The sequence below is a fragment of the Lytechinus pictus genome, chromosome 12, assembly GCF_037042905.1.
Source record: "Lytechinus pictus isolate F3 Inbred chromosome 12, Lp3.0, whole genome shotgun sequence".
NCBI classification, from domain to species: Eukaryota; Metazoa; Echinodermata; class Echinoidea; order Temnopleuroida; family Toxopneustidae; genus Lytechinus; species Lytechinus pictus.
Genome location: NC_087256.1, coordinates 24,453,785 through 24,468,865, shown reverse-complemented (window position 1 = coordinate 24,468,865; position 15,081 = coordinate 24,453,785).

Sequence of the window (15,081 nt, the reverse complement as noted above, 5' to 3'; positions counted from 1 at the left end):
ACGGAAGTGTCATGACTTTTGCCCGAAATAACACAGTTCATTTTCTCTATACCATTTTCACGGTGGATTTTCCTCCCTGAGTAAGAGACGGGATGGAGGTGATAGAGGTGGAGAATGTTTATCCCAGGTTATCTTCTGTTGGATGAAGTTTATATTCCTCGACATCACGAAACGAACCGAGTCGTGGGAACGAATACGTCATGATGTTGGCCTATATAGTTAAAAAAAAATACCTGGGCAAACCAAAATAATGTTAAGCTATCAAGAGCATATTTATATAAGATTCAACCCGCATTGGTGCACTTTCCACAAACATAATAAACAAGATATATGTAAATGAATGGGTGATTCACAGTCTTAGAAAATTTTGTGTGATTTACATGGAAATGCGCTGTCAAAATTAACATCTTCCTATCTTTTATAAAGTGTAATGTTTATAGATATTTTTTATTACCATTCTCCCTAAAAGGTAATTTACTTTAAAAGTGAAACAATAAAAAAAAAAAACATGTAAAAAGGTAAAATGGACGATTTGGGCCAACGTAGCATTTTGTGGCTGGGCTGTTAAAACCTCGCATATCTCAAAACTTGAAAATTTTGAGGGCAGCTTAGAAAATGCTGTATTTTATAAATATGGCAAAGGTGAGAAATATCATATTGTCTTTTCTGATGCCTGTCAAGAACTCTTTCTAGGCAAAAGAAGGCTCCTTCCCTTTTTATCATTCTAGAATCAAACTTATTCTGAGCTGTCATCAAAATATTTTAATTTTGAGATAAGTTTTAACAACCCAAAGACGAAAAGATTTTGACGTTATTTTACCCAACAAACAATTAAATATATGTTGTCTTTTTCACACAATATTGGCAAAACTTTTTTTATGAGCACATATTATTAACGTCTGCTTTGATAACCAAGAACAAGAACACTCCTTATAACAAACAATAATTAATTTATTCAAAACTTTGCAACGCTTTTGAGATACGAATGATATTTAAAAGACCTAGTATTGTTGGAAAAGAGGAGATTAAAACTATTCTTTTTGTTAAGTCTCAAGGATTTAGGAAGAATATTCTCTCCGGTCGTCCTCTATGTCTGCATCGTACCCCTCCCACCTTTTCTCCTCTCCCTCCCATCTCTTTCTTTCTTTCTCTCTCCCCCTCTCTCTCTCTTTCTTTCTTTCTTTCTTTCCTTTTTTCTTTTTTTCTTTCTTTCTTTATTTCTTTCTTTCCTTCTTTCTTTTTTTTCTCTCTTATTTTTTAAATTAAATTTAATTTCATTTAATTTATTTTCTTTTTCTTTTATTTTAATCTTACATCCGGTTATATCGTTTTTAAGTGTGTGTATACTCTATTTATGTTGGATACACTGTAAAAAAGAAAAGAAAGAAAAACTACATAAAAATAAATGACACCAGTTGCTGTCCATACAAGACCACACCATGAGGTGTTAAAATTACACCTTAGTGATTGAACATAACACCAAGCAGAGTAAAAGCACTAAAGGTGTTGTAATAACATTGTATATAGGTTTTGAACTAGCACCAAGAATTTAACACCGGAGTAAATTGACTGGTGTTATCCTGTATCTACACCAATCAACACCTCTGTTTTTGTGTATGGTAAACAACCAGAGAAAACGATAAACCGATATCTCGAGTACGTTCTATAAATTCCTTGCATGTCTCATAAATAAATTCACATTTACTTAAATTCACACATGACTTTGACAATAATTACTGTAAATTTCCGGCAACTTGCTGTGGTATTTGCAGTTTACTGTATAATCATGGAGGTAAAGTGTCCATGGTGAAACATTGAATTTCTTCGTTAAACAGCATTTCAGCGTAATTAAGCGTGATTATTTGCATGGTTCCCCGTAATACATACTGAAACAAATTGAAGCCATTTCCTCATATATACAATTTCCAACAGCATACATGAACATTGGCTGGACGGGAGAATGATTCATGGTTGCCTCCTTTTAATACAGAATTTTGACTCAATGTTTTTATTGTCTTCAATACCATTCGAAAATTATAAACGATTTTGGATAAAGCTCTCTTTCATAATGACGGTGTATACTTTTTCAATGGATTTTCTTGCCATTTTCTAGATGTGAACTTATTTTTGGGGACAAACTTGGCATACTATACAGTGCGTCCCAGAAAAAACGAAACCGAGATTTATCGATGATTTATCATAACTTTATCACATATACAATGGACAAGTGACCTACCACTGTAAAGCTTAAAATTTCCTCTTTCATCTGAAATTACTTAGATTATTTCTCATTCACGCATGAGTGAGCAAAAACAATTTGAAGAGGTGATACCAAAAAGTCACTTGGCGGGCTGTATCTGGGTTTCAAAAAGAAGACCACATTTTCGAAAAGTTCAATATCTGCTCTTTAATTTGATACCTCAATTACAGAAAATGGTAGTGCACGTGTCCCCCATCCTCAGGCACTGGTTACCCCCCTGTATAAAATAATGTATATACATTTACGACTTTTGCATAAATACTTATTTTGTCTTCTTGGTGATCTTGGCGGTTATTATTTTACTCAAGCATTTTTCGGCCCCCTGCCGTATTCCAATATTTGTATCTGGTATCTGTTAATGAATTATTTTATCACCTATTGTTATTTTATCTAATTGTCACATTTGTCACTTGATCAAAATTATTTGGTATGTTTTGTAATCATTCTTGTTAATCAATGTATCTTGATTAACGCAGACATCCCTGCTTAACCCCCCCCCCCCAATAAGAAAATAAAAAATACAATACGATGCTTGATTGATACATTGAAAAGTCAGTATTACAGACTTGATACTCCCCAGGGAGTGGAGATGGTGCACGTTATGTGTGGAACAGTGATGGATCCTATGACCGGGGTAATAATAATCACAATGTGAAACGCTTAGAAACCAGCGTATGAAGCGCTAAATAAATGTAACTATTATTATTATTATCATTAGTGCATACATTCTACGTAATGATCAAGCATCATGCACAGAGCAGACCGTGGACCTATATGAGCATACTAACAATAATTATATTTCTTTCATAGCGAATGCTATTCCTCGTTACATAAGCATAAGAAGGTCGAGTTAGGCCTACCCTCATTTTTTCAATTATGACGTAAAATCAAGCAAAATATGCTGGCATTTATTTATACGGTAAATAGATGAAGGGAAGGTCGAAAGTTGAAAAATACATACTACTGCTTAGCGATTTTTTTTCATTCACATAGATTATAAGTATATTTTATCATATAAAGATGTTAGATGGAATATCAATGATAAAGATAACAAAAGTATAACATACACTGTAAAAAATGAAGTGCTAATTTAGCGCTTAAAGTGCTTTTATAGTGACAGCACTACGAGTGCTGATTTTCTAATTTAAATTTGAACTAGAAACTCAGCACTCGTAGTGCAGTCACTATACAAGCACTGTAAGTGCTAAATTAGCACTTCATTTTTTTACAGTGTAACAATATTTTCTTTATTTTGCGCAAATAGAAATAAAGTCCCTTTCTATGGGCGTTCTTAAACAGATAATGAGTTGGTGGAATTTGAATATAAAAATGAAAATGATAATATTATTCAAATCTATTGATACCATGATACAATTCACTGTAAAAACTGTGGTGTTAAAACTGACACCAGTTGGTGTTAATAGAGGACCACACCCTGAGGTGTTAAAATACATCATAGAGATTGAATATAACACCAAAGAGTGTTAATGTAACGACCAAAGGTGTTGTAATAACACCTATAGGTGTTAAACTAACACTGTCAATTTAACAGCGGTGTAAAATAACTGATGTGGTTATCTATGTACACCGGTTAACACCACAGTTTTTCCTGTTAAGGTAACCCACGTCTGTAGGCTGTATTCTTTTTGTGAAAATACATGATTCATCTCCATTATTTTTGCTCAAAAACCTGTTTGAAGATCATCATCAATGGCAGTGACTTTTATAATTGGGTAGTGACATTGTGTACGATTCCCCCCCCCCATTTTTTAGCCTTCGAAAGGCCTTTTATTGAGTCAAATATTATCAACATAATTATACACAAGCAAACATTATTACACAATCAATAAATGAACCCAAACAATAATAATACATGTACTTCACATTTCTCACAAATTAATAAAGAATGAAGTGTCATCCATTTAGTATTAAATTTGTTAAACAAACCCGATATATTATATCTCTCATCTTCATAATACTGAATCATTTTTTCTTTGCATATGTAAACAGGTTTTTACTATCTAAATTTTTGAAGAAATAAATGTTGTTCGACTATACATACCAAGCAAGTCATTGCATCATTTCTTTTCTCATCGAAACCAAAGATTATGTTTGTACGATTTTGATTAACAGTTATTCAAAATTGAAGTAAGAGATTGTGATTGAGAATGTAATTTATATATTCAACACTACATAGTCAAACACATATCATAGGGTTTTTCAATTGCCAATCATAATAATAATCGCAGAAGTAATGGAATACAACAAAATAGAACAATGCAATTTGAAAACGTTTCATTGCATATCATCTTTTAGATATAATTGATTTTCGTGTATGAAGTATTTTTGTCACACGTAGAGGGTTATGGAAAATCCATTATCTTTATCATGTAAAAACGCTGTTAAACATGTTAAGCAACGCTGTGTATAAAAGCCCGTCACTCTATAACAACTATTTCTTAATCTTTTAAACAATTGTTTTACATTTTTAAAACAACTTGTTTAAAAGTTTAAACAATAGTTGTTAGAGTGACGGGCTTGAACAGATATAACAAGTTGACGTCATCCATGCATTATGGTGCTAAATATAGTGAAGATTTAATACAGTCTCTTGGCCATCACCACAAATGAAAAAAAAAAGTGAAATGAAAGAAAAGAAATGTTTACATAAAAAAAATGAGAAATGCAAATATTTAAAGTCAAGTCATTGTGAGGGGTGGTGAAATTCAACACTCTTTATGAAAGGATGTAATGGAGTTGTTCACCCCTTAAAAGGTCAAGGAGTGACAGCATTAACACCCCTGTCCATTCCTATACCCTTAACCGCCTTTTGTGTTTTTATTGTGATATATTGTGATGGCAGTGTTGGTGGTGCGGTGTTATAGTGGTGGTATAATGCTGATTGAGTATATGAAGTCAATTAACCCATAATACTTCCTTTTGATTAACCGTCGACTAAAGTCTATCGATACGACCCTATAACGATAATACGAAGATCATTGTCTGTCAAAGGATGGGGGCAAAAAGGGACGGGTAAAATTAATGTGAGGGTATATCCGAAACCTTATCGAGCCCCACCATCTTATCGCCCCTTTGAAGTCAATGAAATGAATTGTAGGTTAATAATTATTTGCTCTGTAAAGATAGGCCAAATTACAGAAAGGGGGCCATGCATTTCTGCCCGGTAATTTCTGTTTCTGTTTAAGTTGTATATCTCTTATGCCGATCAGAGATGGCAGCTCAAAGCGCTTTGATTCTCATGGAAAAGGCGCTATACATATATAATTATGAACTATTTTGATTATTTATCGGGGGATCGATTAATGCTGTCGTTGTGTTTTAGTGTTAAACGGCGCTCTCATAAAAACAACAACAGCAAAAAAATGTATTCGCCACACAGGTGTTAACTTTAATTAAAGGGTCGTATATTGTGACAGAGTGTCGCACTGTTTTCGATTAATATGATGATTGTAATATGTTTTTAAAGGGCTAAACAACACAATAACAATAAGTTGATTTCAATAAAATGGGAAATTTAAGCAAAGATAACACTAAAAATATCTTCAAAATCGGATGTGAATTAAGAAAAATATATGACATTCAAAATTTCGCTCAGTAGGTCCATGATTTCACAAAAATGCTGAAAATTTGATCAAAGTCGGATAACGACAGTTCTAGGCATGTCTTCATTCCACTTGTTCTTTTGTATTGTATTAGGTGTAATAAGGTTTATTCATTTTTTTTCTACCAAGAACTAAAACTATTGGATTGACAATTGGTTAAATGCATTAGTTATATATTGCCACAACTTATTTCATCATAGTGGAGACACATCATTTACACATGTATGAAAAAATGAATCAATTATGATTTCGTATAATAACATAATAAGAGAGGAAAGTGGGGATATGACATCATCAACCCACCTAATGAATAGTCATGACGATGTGCATGTAACTGTTTCACAAAATGTTGATAAACTTTAAAATTCGATAACTCCGTTATTTGTTGTCCGATTTTGATGAAATTTTTTGCATTTTTCTCTGTGAATTTTACTCTATTTATTTAGATATAAATATTTTCAGCCCGGACCATCCCTTTAAATAGTTATATAGTTGCACATTATAGTCGGTATGAAGGAACCGATAACGTCACTCACTATTTTTTGTATTTTATCATATGAAATATGAAATGTTTTAATATTATCCTCATCATAACATATTTGAGAGGGTTTAGTATTATTTTTGAAAACGAAAATAGAAGCGGTTTTTAGCCAACAATGTAATCAACTGGTAATAACTAAGAAACAAAATATAATAGGTGTTGGTTTAAAACAATGTCAGCGGGACAACGAAGTGAACTTAAGTTTTTAATTACTTTCAGTATACCATGCATAAAATGTATATGTTAATTTTTTTCCGAAACAATATAGGCTACTCATCCGCATCACAGTATAGTACTGAAATGCTTTTGGATAATGTGAAACAAAGTTGATTTTTCCCTGCACAAGTGGCATTGCCATTGCTGTAATCTATTATAATTTAAAGAGTCACCTTATTTTAAAACCTGCAAAAATGAAATATTGTATAATAATAAAAACAATGATATACAAAAGAAATATTGAGCCAATGACATCATCGCTTCTATCATTTGCATATCGCTGTGCTGTGCACATTACCTTATTGTGGAAAATAAGCGATTTTTAAATGTCATAATATTATTTATTTTATATCCCATTTCGATGGAGTTTTCAGCATATTTTTATTTGATTTTTCTTTATTCAATTAAATGAACCTCTTTTTTTTTTTTTGGGGGGGTGGTCTTTCTTGCCCTTTAATGTCAGTACATAATGTTAAGCAAAATGAACTGTCATTCTAAAAGTTATAACTTCCTGAATGACAGGTCATTTTGCTTAACAATTTTTCATTTTCTTTTACATGTATCAACAAGACCAAGGGCAGATGTAGATCCTATCTGAGGGACCGAAATGTAGTAGAGTATCTTCTTGGTTGCAAACCCTGGTCACCTAAATTATATGTTTTTCTCGATTTGTCTATGATATGGATGAATCTACATTGGGTTTGCTAATCTTACGTCAACGTAAATCTCAGATGACGATATTGCTATGGTTTTCTTCATATATAATATCAAAGGTTTTAAGTTGAAAGAAAAAAAATTAAGATATGATTATTTAAAAAAAAAATCTGAAAAGTGGACATGGTTAATAAAGTAGAAATGCGTACAGCTGACACCCATCATTAAACGTATAAAAACAGAACTTTGGTTGAAGAGTGATTAATAAATCAATCATTCATACATTGAAAGAATTTCCGTGCATTAGAATAAATAAAATCTAAAAAGTTTATGAAAAAACACATTTGTAATTAAAAATTGTTCAATAACCAGTAGGGCCTGTAAATAACATTATGGAAATACTATACATGTTACATAATACTTATCAATTTTAACGTTAACCCTGGTAGATTTCAACCCTTACATGTTTATATTTCGGAAATGAGAGTTAAAAAGGTAGTATTATCGTGCAGGGTCCAATATTAACTTGTCACTTTAAAGCGGGGTTCATTAGGTGTATAAGAATGCAACGCCGCAGGTCTCTCTCGCCCGTAAATATTTTTATCACCCAAAATGGCGGGAAGAATGCTGGTACCCTATCCTCTAAAAATTCTCTTATAAATTGGGGTTCTTTTCCAATTGCGAATCACATGTTTATTCTCCATGTGTATGTAGAAGCTCTTCTTGGTGTTGGCCTCTCTTTTAAATTGGGTGATAGAACTCAAAATCAGGCAAGTTTTTCATCAAAATGTTTGTGATAAAAATTGTTTAAATTCTGGACAGGTGGCGAGTTTGATGGACAGGAGAGATAACAGGCCTGCAAAGTGGGACAATTTGACCGAAGAGATGATACGATACATGAGCTCCAGTCGGAAATACATAAAGAGGCATGGTGAGTTTTTAGTTATTTTCTTTTCCTATTTGAATATGGTGACATGTGCAGCTCTGGATATTGTGGGGTTAGTGATATCGAGCATAGGAATTTTATTCCTGTAAAACTTCTACGAGCTCTAAAAGTGATCCATGTTCATTTGTAAAAAAAATACTCCGATCTGTAATCGACATTGCCGATATAATACTAGTATTGTACGAGGTTGGAGTCACGTGGTCGCTGAAGAAACTTCAATAAGTGGATATTACTTCTCGATCAGTCATGTCAGTATAGCGCATGATGCAATATGAGTGTGGTTTTTCGCCCCTTTTGACTCGGTGGTACGAGTAGATTTTCAAACACATATCGATTTCAGGGTTCTATATTATCAAGTATCATAAACACGTTGAAGTTATTCCTGATATATATTGTCGTAAAACTGGTTGCAAGTAAAAGAGGGTGAATTATATTATATAGATGCGAGCGTGAAGAGAAAACATTTCCTCTTCTTACTCTGAGCTAAGATGACATATTTCACGTATTCCTGTTTGACTCTATAACTTTCCATTTTTTTTTATATGATTTCATTTTATTTCTGCATTCACATAAGTATCAGAATTTCAAAATATACAATATACAAAATTAATATATAACAGTAATATAAGCAGTGAAAACAAATATCAACAAGATGTATTATACATTTTACAAAAATAATAATTTTTAAAGGAATGCAGGGGACCGCCATTGTGAGCCTGTTCAGTTTGATAAGTCATAAATTAAACGTTCAGTTTCATATAAAATGATGAAAAGTACTAGCATAATTTATCTGAATGTCATTAAGGTTTGCGTTTAATAGCCGATTATGAACTATTCATATCAAACCAGAATTTTTATTGTTAAGGGCATTATATTCAATTTTGATCATAAATATGATCGGGAGGTGGCGCTATTTCACTCTGCTGTCAAAGGACAAGGATGGGAAATCCCAATTCCAAGTACAGAGGTGTACTGTAACTGGCAAAATAAAAGAGAAGAGCAAGAGAGAGAGAGGGAAAGGCGGTGCAGAAAAGATAGAGGAATCTAAGAAAATAAAATGGTATAGCCGGAAGTATTCGCTCGCTTCGCTTTCGAGCATTCATGTTAATAATTAATTGAAGCTTAATACTATGCAAGGACGTTCTCTGCAACCTATGCATGGTCTAATTTGAAATTAAGGGTTACCATACATTGTTCCACTCAGATATAAGCAGAGCTATCTCACCACAACTGCATTTCAAGGACTCTTCCTAAAAATGGGCCCTATCATTGTCATAATGATATAGGGCATTACAAAAAGTAACAAAATAAAAACAAATTCGTAAGTCCGACCTTTTTGAGCTAGCTCGCTCCTCCATGTTCGTAATGATCTTAAGATTTCAGTATGTAAGTAATCATAATGTATATCGATGTCGTGAGGACATTCCCATATAAAAATGAACACATAATATTCTTTGTTGACATTTCCGGACATAAATGTTTATGTGGGAGGTGTGCTCGCTTGCTTTACTCCAATGGCTTATTGAAAAAAAATGAGGGGCCAGACACGGCGAATGGCGCTATATTTTTCAAACAAAAATCTATTTTGTGATAGATTTCAACATAATATTCACATTATGACGGTAATCCCTTTCCTTTCCCTTGGTCTAATGGGCGTGAGCGACAAGGGGGTGGGGGGGGGGGGTGTAGGCTGCACGCTCCCTAATTGATTTTTTTATTCAAAATTTTAACTTGTGAAAGGAAATACATCAATAGTGTGTATGAATTATTAGTGTACAAAATCCTTGAGTTTTATTTTCTATAATGAACACTTGAATCGATGCTAGTGTCCCCCCCCCCGGCCCCTCCCGTGATGGGTTAACCCACGGTTCGCCCCTGCAAGTACAGTACGTCCATGGAATGCGATGGAATAGGCACATTTAATACACATTTTCCCAATCATCAATAAATTTGAGGAAATTTGGAGGAAGTGAAGAAGAGCGGAAGATATGGAGGGGGGGGGGGGAGACCCGGTAGCAGGAGGGGAAAGGAATCACACAGAATGATGAAGAATTCGGAAGCCAAAAGAACAGAGATACGAAGCGTTAGCGTAATTAAAATGACACACAGTCGGAAAAATCGACTTTAATCAGGTGATCAGGGGTTAGAAGCGTTAAGGAGACACATTGTCAGGCAGGGATTCGACTTAAATCACGTGATCAGGGATCAAAAGCGTTAAGGAGACACGTTGTCAGGCATAGATTCGACTTAAATCATGTAATCAGGGATCAGAAGCGTTAAGGAGACACATTGCCAGGCATGGAGAGATTCGACTTAAATCACGTGATCTTGTCAATGTGACCGATATAATGGGCATGAATATTATCCAGCAATGTCCAGTATACCGGTGACAATGAGATGGTCATGTGGTCATCGTACTTATTACGTCATCATCACCATGGCTACACACATCGTCACCATGGATACAAACATCATTTCCTATACATGTAGGCCTATAGGCTCTCCTATAACAAGTCGGGTTGGTCTGCTGGCAAGTTTCCGACTTCTTCGAAAGGAATTCATGTTCGGAATTAGCAGAAGCACAGATAGAGTCGAAATATAAGTCAAATTATATAAGTTTAAATATAAGTCGTATAATTCGTAGTTGTATGATTCGTATAACAAAAGTCGTATAAGTCGAATAATTTGTATATAATTATGTAGGTGGTATAAGTCGTATAAGTCTTACAAGTTGTTGTATTGAATCTTATTATTATTTGAATGACTGAATTCCCTTCAGTTCTATTTTCCTTTTGCTAAGAGTATACATCATCGAACCTTATCACAAATTTAATAAATACGGAACGATTTTTTAAAGTTAAAAAATCTATAATCTATCCTCTTTTCGCATATGAATGTAGAGTAGCTCTCATGCAACAATATCAATATTTATAATACACACTGGATGAATGGAAAGTTGACCCTGCTCTTTTATATATCTTGGGTTAAATGAAAATAATTGAAACTGCATATACACAATAAAATTCAAACAAGTGGGTTAAGACGTTCGTCAGCTATATAGGCAGATAATGATAAAGCTATTAACTGATAATGTAAACGTTAAAAAAGAAACCATAAGAATTATCGTAAATTTTAATCAGATTTCGATTGAATTGTCAGTGTTTTGCATCTTCATTTTACTCTGTTTATCCAATTAATATTAACATCAGAACACCCTTTCAAAAAACAACGAAGAGATGCAGCTCTAGGCCCGATAAGGAAAGTCGTCAAAATAATTTCGGGCTATAATAAATATAATACTGATCATAATATGCTGGTACCGGACTTTCTTGTAGCAATCGTTTGAATCAACACGATGATATATGAATTTAATTATCATTCCACTATCTAAAATTGTTTCTACATTAAAAAAATTGTTAAAATGATCAATGGGCTACGATTACAGGAAATATGGTGACACGATATTTGCTCCTGCGACATTTGCTCTGGTCTTAATATCTCATGAGGACACAAAGGGTTAGAGTTATGATTGTAATAGAGTTTCTGGTTCAGAATAGTTTAAATATAAGGAGTAGGCTTTATAAAGGTTAGGTTTTATGTTTGGCTTAACTTGCAGATTCTCCATCGGAGCAATTATCGCCGGAGCAAATGTCATGGAACCGGTAAGATAGCCAATCACAGTCCAGATCTTCCCATGACCAGTTCAGAGGTTCAAAGAAACAAAAGATAGTTTGAGTTGGTCAACATAGTTGATCAATATTTGGAAATTATATTTTTCAACCAAATCGATCACCCCACCTCCCAAAAATCATCTTGTCCACATCGTGATTGTGACGTCATCTATCATTCATCAGTGACCGGGTAAACGTTTCACAATGGAAAAACCAGTATAACTTTATCAAGATGACCACCTGTTCTCATTAGAGAAAATGATATCAAGTTAGAAATTGATCTGAAATGCTATATAGACAAAACGGTCATTTTGGTTGTGAAAGGATATTACTATGATTTTGTTGGATTTTTGTCGTAGTAATAGAAACAGTAGCAGTATAAGTAGAAGCAGAAGTAGAAGTGGAATTAGAAGTAGAATTAGAGGGTAGAAGTAGAATTATTAGTAATTATAGTATAGAAGCAGCATAATGTAGTGTTGGTGGTAGTAATATACACTACTACTACTACTAGTAGTAGTAGAAGTAGAAGCAGCCCACGGAAGCAGCAGCAGCAGCAGTAGTAGTAGTATTAGTAGTAGCAGCAGCAACATCAGTAGTACTAGAAGTGTAGTTGTATAGTAGTAGTAGTAGTAGTAGTAGTAGTAGTAGTAGTAGTAGTAGTAGTAGTAGTAGAAGTAGAAGAAGAAGAAGAATAAGAAGAAGTAGTAGTAGTAGTAGTAGTATATAGTAGTAGTAGTAGTATGAGTGGTAGTAGTAGCCTAGTAGTAGTAGTAGTAGTAGTAGTGTAGAAGAAGAAGAAGAAGAAGTAGTAGTAGTAGTAGTAGTGTAGTAGTAGTGTAGTAGTGTAGTAGTAGTAGTAGTAGTAGTAGTAGTAGTGTAGTAGTGTAGTAGTAGTAGTAGTAGTAGTAGTAGTAGTAGTAGTAGTAGTAGTAGAAGAAGTAGTAGTAGTAGTAGTAGTAGTAGTAGTAGTAGTAGTAGTAGTAGTAGTAGTAGTAGTAGTAGTAGTAGTAGTAGTAGTAGTAGTAGTAGTAGTAGTAGTAGTAGTAGTAGTAGTAGTAGTAGTAGTAGTAGTAGTAGTAGTAGTAGTAATAGTAGCAGTAGTGGTAGATTATTCACAATATCAGTGGTTGTACGGTATTTTTAAAACCCCTTCACACTTAATAATAATGAATAATAATTATAACACCGTTTTATTTACCAAGGGTGGCAACTCCAGTTGGGAAACTGCTCTACCAGCGGGCCCAGCATAACATTATGTTATTATTACCCTTCTCCTATACTGTGCGCCTAGCAAAAAGGCAGAAGGTTCAATTTTTATACGTCTTGGGAGTGACTCGACCGGGGATCGAACCCACCACCTCCAGAGGCCGGCGTTCTACCACTGAGCCATCATATACCCGGCAGACTTTTATATCATAAAGCTGTATTCAAGACCATCCCAAATAATTCTAAGAAATTTCGAGATAACAACAGCGCTTTGGTTTATGAAAAATGTAGATTATTATTCATCATTAAAAAAATGTTTGAAAGTAAAAAGATTATTCACTAATAACTTTAAATCCCGTTCATACACTTTGCCCGGATACGGATGCGGATTTCCAAATTTACTTTGATATCATGAGGGTTATGCCCTCACATTCAAAGAAAGTTTACACAAGACGCTCTCCAGGACAAGGGGAGGGGCATTAAAAAACAAACTTTCCTCTACATTGAAAGGGTACCTGCATGCATTGCCTAAGAACAAGCGTTAAAGCGCCTCTTATCTCGAGGCCTGCACTTTTTTTCTCCAGATAAAGCACACGGTATGGTGGCATTACAGAAGCAAATCAAATCCATAACACCTGAAATAAAAAGAGGCGTGCACCTTCCTTTTTTTTTTTACCAAGAGGGAAGCTGAGGGTGGAATAAACAAAGAACACCTGAACCCATGAGATAAAGAACACCAGGGCCCCATCTTACAAAGAGTTACGATTGATCCGATCAATCATAACTCTATATGGAAATCCATCAGTGTCATAATTTTTTCTACATAAAATTTTCAAAATTTCCTTTGTAAACAAAGGAGAACAGACCATGATGTCAAGAAAACAATGAATTTATGTAATTTACGTCATTTCTAGAAAACATTTTGAACATTCATGCATTTTAGATGTTGACGTTGCTGGCCGTCTATAGTTGCGATTGATCGGATCAATCGCAACTCTTTGTAAGAGGGCCCCAGGAATCTGAACAATAATTTTGTTATTCCTTAACTACTTTGTTTTGAAACATAAATATACTTTCAGATTATATTTAAAATTTTATTTTCATGAATGTTGCATATATTGGAATAAATTCACCAAAATCTGAAACAAAATAATTTCCGTTAGATCTGGATATAACCTTTTAGAAAAAAACAGCACTTTTTAGAACCTTTTTTTCAAAGAAAATACTTTATATGAATTCATTTACCTTCGTATCGTTTAACTTGAATAGTGTTATATCTAGCATCATTAGAAGTAATTTTCAAACTTAATTATCTATCATCATTAGAAGTAATTTTAAAAGTGATTGCATTCGCTCGTGTGTCACCAATAGCGTAAGCTATGGAATCTTCGAGTGAAAATGGCTTTAGAATTATTTTGATTTTGATAAAATATATTTATATTGAAAATAAGTAGACGAAACAGGATTCCTTTCATGAATAACAGTCATGTATTTTCGAAACAGAATTGATTGGATTTATTTCTCTGAGTATATTATAGTAATCTTAATGCTCTATCATCGGTAAAAAAAACACAATACCAATATATTCACCTTTTCCCATTTTCTAGAAAAAAACATTTTACCCTTCATACTTTCTATTTAGTAAACATTCGAATTGATGGGCAGAGTCAGACGTCATCATGATCAAATACCTCTTGAGACATTAGATTAACTGATAATTAAATTCAAATGCAACAACCTATATTTTGTATAACGAAATATTAATGTTACATGGCAACATTTTCAGCTAACATTGTAGTGCACTCCAATAAATATATCATATTCAGATTTATAATGATGTGATATCGTCTAAAAAAAAATCAAGCCTGAGAATATTTTGTGCTCCTATTTGCTGGAGTTTATAAATCCCAAAAAATCACATTCGGACGTTATTGTTACATATTTGGCTCAAAACTGGTTATTAT